We start from the raw sequence: 9,016 nt of genomic DNA on the forward strand, positions 1-9,016 counted from the left end.
TTGATAATGCATAACCCTATTTTGTAATTGTTAAAGTTAAAAAATAATAATAGGTGATAATATATAACAACAACAAAAGCCTATTAACAAGTAAAACACTGAGAAATTTTATACAAGAAACTTAAATTTTAGTTTTCTATTAAAGTAATTATTTTTTGATGCATCACCTTTCCTTTTCTGATAACTGAAGGTCAGCTATTTGTCTGGAATTGTTTTGTTTTCTTCTAATTTCATAAACCAGTTATAATGAACGATTTTGACGAGAATGTTTCTTCCTTAAAGGTTAGAATAAGACCGATCAACAAGTAGGAAGAGCTCTATAAAAACAAGCTAGCGTTTAAGCATCTGAAAAGTAAAGGAAAAGAAAATAGCAGAGATTCATTCTTTGATCGTTTGAAAATGTCTAAATCACATTGGAATCGGAAGAAAAACAGTTGATAACAAGAAAGTTTGAAAATTCAAACACTGTGTGGGTGTGATTCTTTGTCTGCACGTTTATCTTTCGAATAATAATGATTTAATTTGCTCAAATGCAGAAACGCTGACTCGTTTCGCCGCAGGTTCTGTGGCTATTTGATATCCCTACCCTGCAGCTCTGGGTTTGGCTATTGGTCAGTCTGTGGGTCTGTCATGCTTTTGTCTATTATGTTTTTCAGAATTAACAGTTAGTATAATTTAACTTCACCTAGTGTATTCTCTCGCTAAGACAATTTTATATGTCAAAACAGATTGATTTTAGATAGTTTTTAAATAATTAATTAATGTAAAAAAAAAATGTTGTCTTTGTAGGTCTTTTAAAATTTTATTTTATTATGATTTGCAATTATCGCCAACAAGGCCCCTGGAAGCCACTTATAGATAACTGATAGTTGTATTTAATACACAAGTCTCCTCTCAATTAAAAGACTATTTTTGGGACCAGAGTTTCCATGGTTTGCAGAATTGGTCTCTAATTAAAATTTAAAAAAATACAAAAAGCAATTTGGGACCACCAAAGTAATCTTTAAATTGGAGGTGTTCTTTAATGGGATTGGCCTTTAATTAGGAGGAGACCTGTATTTATGTGATAAATTACTGGCATCTTGTGCTGAACATGGACTCCTTTACAGCCCTGTGAGCAATGCGAGCTGGGCCCGGGGAGTTAACTCCTCAATATTTCTATGTGGGGAGGTGCCGTATTTACGGGGTATGTTTTCAAGGACTTAGTAGCAAAAGTGTGGAAATATTGGGGGCGTTGCAGCATTTATGGGGTATACTTGCAAGGACTTTGTAGCACAAGTGTGGGAAATAACCTGGGTGAAATTGGTAGTTGAAGTCCCTGGTCTATCCTGTGTCAAAGTGACACAACTTTCCGTACGATGGTAGCAGGAATTTTAATCTAAACCGGGTGCTAAGCCGGTAAGCCCCTTGCTAAGCCTACCTTTGGTACAGTCACGAGATCGCAACCAGACTTTTTGCCATAGGGAACCAGTGAATATTGTGCCTTCTCTGGCACTAGAGCACAGTGTGACTTTGGTATAGTAGTTCAAGTCCAAAATAATTTTTAGTAAAAAAGGTAGCGCAAGTCTTATGTCTTTAAGTGGCTGAGGCACTGTTTGGTTGGTATGCAAGTGAGCTCCCCGTGGAGCTTGGGCATCATGGCCGGCAGAGTATGGTCAGCGTGTTGTTCAAACTCCTGACCAGAATGTTAAGAACCAGAATATAAACCATTGTGCCAACCGCTTTCATTTGATGTCTCTTTAAATGTTTATCACGGGTGACTGATTGAGCATCAAGTTTGAGGGCGATAAAGTGTAAGAAAGAGGTCATTCACCCTAAAACTAACTCCAGAGAGTTTGAGAACATAAATAAATCAAAAGATAAGACCAACAAGAACTTTTCTCTATTCTAACGACAAGTGCCAGCTAATCTAAGTCTTGAGTCAGCAGATAAAGGCAAACTTCAGCAAACTGCAGGGGGCATACATCAACAGTCTTCAGATTGGTTTCCTAATTGCAGAAACCCCCTAAAGACTCAGTTTGGTCATGCTTCGTTGGGCTTCCACTTTCTGGTGAAGGATGCCGATCATCTCTTGTAAGCTTAGGTTGATAACACCTTAGGCCCTGTATCCATGTTTTATTAGCTATAATGACAACTTTTTGAGGACTTAACTGAATGTATAAACAAGTTTTATGAGAATGTACTTTTTGGAAGTACCTCACTTGTCGTATTGGTTTTCAGACCTCCTTTTCCAAAATCTTTCTGCCCTACATAAACAATGTTCAAAATGTGTTTAGGATTTGGAATTACTGGTATGATTATTGCAGAAATAAAATGGAAAGTGATAAACCCATAGCTGGAAATGAACTCTATTATAAAACAATCTTTGGTGGCTTTAAATATACTTTTGTGGGTGGGTGGGGGAGGGCGGAAACACTTTTTCCAGCAGAGGAAAGCAGTCTAGGTCCAGAGGCTATAGAATGTATTATGGCCAATATGTTTTTTGGTTTTTTTTGCCGTAGATGGAGAGGTTGGGGGGAGCCAAAGGCTGTGTAGTGGTGGTGGTGGGGAGGGGGTAGCTTGGACTATCCTTAACACTGACTGACGAAGCCCTCGTGTGTATTCAATATATTCCTCTTTAATCTGTTAGCACATTTTGGGGAACCTCCAAAAATAGTCCACCTTTGCTTTACTAAATAAAAAAATACACAGCCAAAAAAATGCAGGTTGGAGTCGTAGACATATAATATAAAGTATATTAATTCAATTCACATGTAATTTCTGATACACCTGTGTACTTCATATTATTTCTACGAATCCAACCTGATTCTTCTATCGTTATAAGTATGTATATTTAGAAATGGGAAGATAGTTACATATTACTTCTATTTCTTTTAGAAAAATAAACTTTACACCTGTGCTACGAATGCCAATATAGATTTTTCTCTTTTAAATTCCTTTCATTTACTCAAATCGTAATTGAAACACCCTCGATTTACAAAAATGAAAGTGTGCTTGAAATATCTTTAAAAAAAATCCCATTATTTATGAATCTAAAGATATTTGGTGGTTCACACATTGTAGTTTATTTTCTAAAGACACATTTAAATACAGCATTTCCAATAAACCTTCCCTTACATTTTTGTAAATTGAGGGTATTTCAATTACGATTTGAGTAAATGAAAGGAATTTTAACAGAGAAAAATCTATATTGGCATTTGTAGCACAGGTGTAAAGTTTATTTTTCTAAAATCAATTACTCTGCGCTTTTTTTAGCCATGCTGGGTATGAGTGCCGTAGGCAATATCCAGCAAACTTTCCAACATTATTGCAACAGGCTTGTTTGGAGAGCCACATTCTTTCTAATACTTTTATTTTTTCAAAGGAAATTTTGTATCATTTCTTTCATCAATAAAGGTAGTGAATACCATAGATAAATAGACGTTTAAAAATGACTCATGTATTTTGAAACTGGAAAAAGTAAAATTTATTGATAGTAATTTTTTTAATTTATATCATTCTGTTGTTCTAAGTAATTTTGTATTTAATTAGGCTGAATTTTATTGGTTTTTTTTATTTATTTTTTTTGTTTTTTTAGTTCATGCGGTAAAGCAATTGTTTTTTTGTTCTGATTTTTTGTTCATTATTTATGTAACACATAATCTCGGAATTATTGTCTCTTGTTCTTCATTCTGTTCTTTTTATTGTACTTAAGATTTTTTTTTTTTTTTTGTGGTTTTAATTCCTGAAAAGCTGTATTTTCTGTTTTACAGATTCATACCTAGATTTGTTTCTGTTGTTTCAATGTATAATAATTTTCATTCCATAGTGGCTTCTTAAAATTGTATGTGGTGCTCATCTTTCTGATCATCATCTGTTTGCTATTTAATGAAATATTGATGCTTTACCTGAACTGTTTGTTTATATTTTCTTTTTATTGTTCTATATATTTTGTATTCATAATCAATGGCAATCATAATACAATGCACTTTTTCTCGGCAAATGTAGCCTATAAATTATTCTTCTTTTGTCCTTGATCGTAGACAAAGCCTGACCAGATCCCTCCCCCAAGTTCTATTTAATGGATCCCTGGAGGTACAGATACCTCAATACGGAAAAACAAATATTTACTCTGGACAAAGGAAATACCACTGGGAAATGATATTTCTTAGTAGGGTTCATGTATTTTGTACAGTTTTTACTTGGACCTCAAATACCAGACATTGGTCTTTATAATTTTTTATAGCCAGCTTACATATTTTAGGTATTGCATTTTATTTATAATTGATTGATAGCAGATTTATTTTTGTTTTTGTTTGGTTTAGTTATAAGCACGTTTCGTTAACGATTTATCGTGTATATGATAAGAAAAAAAATTTCACAATCAAATGAAATGAAGTCATAATAATGGGCAAATGATAAAATCGTTTTTACTACTGTACTACTACTATTTTTTTCATTTTCCCATGATTATGACATCAAAAATATTTTTTGATTGTATACACGATAAATAGTTATTGAATCATGCTAGTGTGAAAATTTCTCTTATTTCATTTATTTTCTATATGAACAATTGCTTTTTTTAACTTTTTAATGTTGATCATTATCGTCATAGTGTACAGGGATTTACCTTTTGGGAAGTAAAAAAAGAAAAAAAAAAAAAAAGAGGGAAAAAGAAAAAAATAATAGCCCAGAATGTCTCAAATGTTATGTTCGGGCGTCTAGAACACAAATATTTTGCGGGGGCATGCCCCCGGACCCCCTATGACAGTGTTGTCTCGATCGGCCCAACTTTCGGCCCCCCTTCTGGCCCCCCCCTTTTGGACATTTCTGGATCTGCCCCTGGTGTAAACAGGCCTTAAAGCCGGGCACACACTGCACTGTACAGCGTTTGTATGACCGTTGGCCAACGAGTCCATCGTCCTTCTGGTGACCCTAACAGCTAAAATGCTGTCTTAAAGGGACCCTATAATAAACTTTAAAATATAACATTTTATGAAACCAAGTATTATATCGTGCTGTTATGTGTCAACATCTATCCTGTAAAATTTAATGTGACTTATTGTTATGAAATAATAAGTTGAACTTGATTTAGAACATGCTAAATGCCTTTATGTGCTTTTATGTATTTTGTATTTTGTGTTGATAATGTGGAAATAAACTTTATATTGAATTGAATTGAATTCTTTAAGTATTTAAAAAATGTGTGCTAATAATCATAATCATCATCATGATATTTTATTTTTAAATCATATGATAATACATTGGTATAGAGAAATATCTCATTCAGTGTTATCAAGATATAATATATAATAATAATAATATATAATAACTATATTTGAAAACTACAGTTTTGAATCAGTGGCACACGTCATGCGGTGAATTCACAATAAAACTATAAACGACAAACGACACATGTAAATATTACATTTGTAGATTACAGTAATCGTTTACATAAAAGATTTGGTACTGAAAATTCTTTGTCCCTATCAAGATTTGAACCCAAAACCCTCCTATTATTGGTCAGTTTGTAGAACAACTAAGTGCTAGTTGGAAGATATACAGTAGGGTTTGAAATCTCATTGGAGACAATTTGTTTTTTCTCAAACAAGAACATTATTGTAATTGTAGATTAAGGTAATTCATAAAGTTACTTAAAATAAGATGCACTAATAAACTTAACTTTGTTTTACTATTTTCATTTATAGATTCATTTTTTCTTTTTTTTTTACTTGCAGAGTTAAATTGAGTGAACTCCTTATGACTATTATATGTGAAAATTTGGAAGAGGATAAAACTTGAAGAAATAATAAGAAAAATCAAAGATTCAAAAAGATGATAGGTGAAAGCTGAATTCAGACAGAAGCCTAGAAGTCACCCGAGATGCTCGATTCTCTCAGAAATCAGCTCAGTATCCCACACACTCTCACAAGCAAACAAAAAATCTTATGCAAAATCTCCTAAAAACTTATTAGTATTTTTTTATCCTTAAGTAATGCCATTCCAATGTTTGTTGTATATATCTCTAAATTTTCTGGTAATCAATACTGATTTTCCTAATATATCTTTAACTTTTTGTATATAAGCCTACAGTACTATTAAGAATTATTAACCTAGCAAAATTATTTTGAATAAGAAATAATGTTAATGCTATTCTGTTTTAGTAGGGAATTCAGGATTTTTTTGCAGGAGGTGGGTAGGTAGGCAGGGGTGATAGTCTGAGGGTGCATGTTTGGGGTATCCCCTTATTATTTTGGAGTTCCCGGACACCTCCATAGTACTAGCCATTTTAAACACTAAAGCTAATGTTCAAAATTAGCGCCACAAGTTCAACTGCTAGTAGGTAAGAGTTCTATCCAAGCTTTCCGAATCGTCCTACGAGTTTTTGCCGAGTTAGCAACTCGGCAAACTCTTGTAACTCGTATGCTAAAAAAAAACCCTAGTGGGAGAGGGGCTTTATCTACCTAAATGATTTTATTACACTTGGATTTTTTAGATGTAACATGGTTGGTAGGGGGGGGGGGGGTAAATCTTCCATTTTCATCACCCCTAGTTCTGCCACTGCAATGAATGAGAAATGCCTTATCAAAACCAAATGAAGGAATTTCTAGATGGATCACAGCCTTATCACGGAAAAAAATTGGCAGTTACTCAGGAAAGTGTAGGATGTATGTCTCCCATTCCCCCTTATTTGATACAATTTATTTCTTTCCTGTTACTATAATTTCTGCAATGATTCCACTAATCACTGATTCTGCAGTGTCAAGCTGTTTGATTGGCTAGGTCACCTGACCAGCTCAGTCAGACAGACACATCAATATGTCAATAATATCAGAAACAAAAATTATATCTCTATATTTCTCTACAATTTATTTATTCAATTATCTAAATACTTAAAAATAAGAAATATATTAAGTTATAGGCTGAAGCAAGATTAAAAATTTGCTCATTGTTAATTACATTTTTTTTTTTTTTTGGTTTCTTTAAATATTTTGGTGTAATTTGTTAGTGTTTCTTTACCTATTTGAAAAAAACAAGGCCATTAAAAAAAATGTTGATTGTTTCTTCCTACTGGAGTAAAAAGATTGACATTATTATTATTTTTTTGTTTTACAATGATGACCAGAAGGTAAAAAGGAACTTGTAGAAATCTTCTTTCAACTAAGTTTGAAGCAAAGTAGAGCTGAGGTAGTTTGGGTTGAACTATCCACTATCAACTAAATATGAACCAATAAGATGTGACCACAGGGCATTTGTACTAATGTGTTTAAAACTTCCCTGCCCATCTCCTTAATATTTTTTGAAAAATTGTTCAACAGTTATATCTTTGCATGGTTTAACAGAATAAATGTATCATAAATTAGAAGTGCTCGCATTAATAATTATTGGACAAATTATTTTGACCTGCAGGTTTCACAAAACAAATTTTGATTTTATTCTCCGAGGAAAAGTTGGTCAAGGCTAGCACAGTGGTGATTCAATGCTATCTTTTACAGTTAAGTCCCTTCCAACAGTTTTTTGCCAATTTGTTCAAGTTCCTCAAATCAAATTAAATCCTTGCCAATCATTAATTTTTCCCCTTGTCACTGTTCATTTTCCAACTTGTTTCGTAATATCCACATCCCAGTTGTAGCATTTTCCTATGGAGCCGTAGCGTACCATCCGGCGCTGGAGATCTCTCCAGACCACCTGCCTTTGCAATTGTTGAGGTTCTTCCCAGCGTTACTCATGCTCTGTTGTCCTGCATCAAGTCTCATTATATGGTTTTCCTGGTAACACGAGGGAGCTATTACAGCATTGCGCAGTCTTTCAATACGGACTGTTTTCTGATTTTATTTCCTTAACATCCAACAGCAAGTACACTTGCCACTTCCAGGATGAGAATCTGAACGATGCTTTATATAAACAAAGTCTCTTTATGAGGCCTAGGGAGTGGAGTTGTTTTAGTCGTGAGAAAAATTCCTGCTGTGACAAGAAATTGAACCTAGGATCCTGGTATTGGAAGGCAAGCATCTTAACCACTGAGCTATTAAACTCCACTTTTTAATTTCATACTGCAGTAAAGTGATCAATGTAACAAGATTTTGGTGTGTCAACTTCTATAGGCCAAACTTGCCCAGGGATGGACTTTCACAGATGAAAGTTCTAGACCACCTCAGCCCCACCATGGTTAGGGCTGAGGTAAGAAAATTTATGATTATGGCAGGACTCTTAGACTTTAGTGTAATTTTATTTTTTTCTCCATTTTATTTATAATTCTGAATAAAATTGGGGGGGGGGGAGCAGGTGTGCTCGGGTTGACTGGGTCCCCCTTGAATCCGCCACAGAGTGTACTTAAATAATATTGTAGGACATCCTTTTCTGAGTGACAACCAGAATTTTAGAAATTCAATTTAAGTATTTGGAAAATACAAAGAGTAATATATGAACATAATGCTGCCTTCCAACTACTTGTATTTTTTGGTACATTCTCATACTCAAGTAAAGCTTCAAGAAGTCTCTATTTATTCATGTATTTCTACTGTGTGTTTGTGTGTTACTGACACAATATATAGTGAAATTGTATTTTACATTTCTTGTACCTAAAATTGAATAACCTACAACAAATTAATATTTTATATTTGACCAGTAGACACAAATTAATATTTCATTTTCTCTTCATGTACCAGGTTTATGTAAATATACTTTATATTTTTGGTGTCAAATTGACGAGCAAAAAAACCGCCTTGTTTAGTGCAATGAGTATATTATAAGTACCGCTTTCATAGCTTAACCCCAAATTGTGTGATATAGTAGATTATTATAGTGCAGTATAATGTTTTATTCATATTTTATAGTGATAAATTAAAGGCATAAATAAATGTTACCTGCAAACTGCAGGCAAAATAATTGATGAATGATTCTTGCAAAATAATGTAAATAATCGTACAGTGTGCTGAGAGTACTAAATCATCAAACATTATACAGCATTATGTATACAATAAAATTATACAATGAATCATTAATACACAGCAACACCTGTCTCTTATACGCATCT

General features: G+C 33.5%; 1 protein-coding gene across 3 annotated transcripts in view; it reads left to right on the plus strand.

Moving 5' to 3' along the window:
- Positions 1–8,872, plus strand: part of LOC117109504 — a gene marked incomplete at its 5' end in the record, with an annotated part of 49,034 nt that extends 40,162 nt beyond the window's left edge. For 2 of the 3 annotated variants that reach the window (XM_033251872.1, XM_033251874.1), the window contains 1 exon segment: positions 5,718–8,872. 3 annotated transcript variants of the gene reach the window in all.
- Positions 8,873–9,016: the final 144 nt, after the last annotated feature.

Source organism: Anneissia japonica, unplaced genomic scaffold, assembly GCF_011630105.1.
Source record: "Anneissia japonica isolate Jap-2015-1 unplaced genomic scaffold, ASM1163010v1 scaffold3867_len840240_cov202, whole genome shotgun sequence".
NCBI lineage: Eukaryota > Metazoa > Echinodermata > Crinoidea > Comatulida > Comatulidae > Anneissia > Anneissia japonica.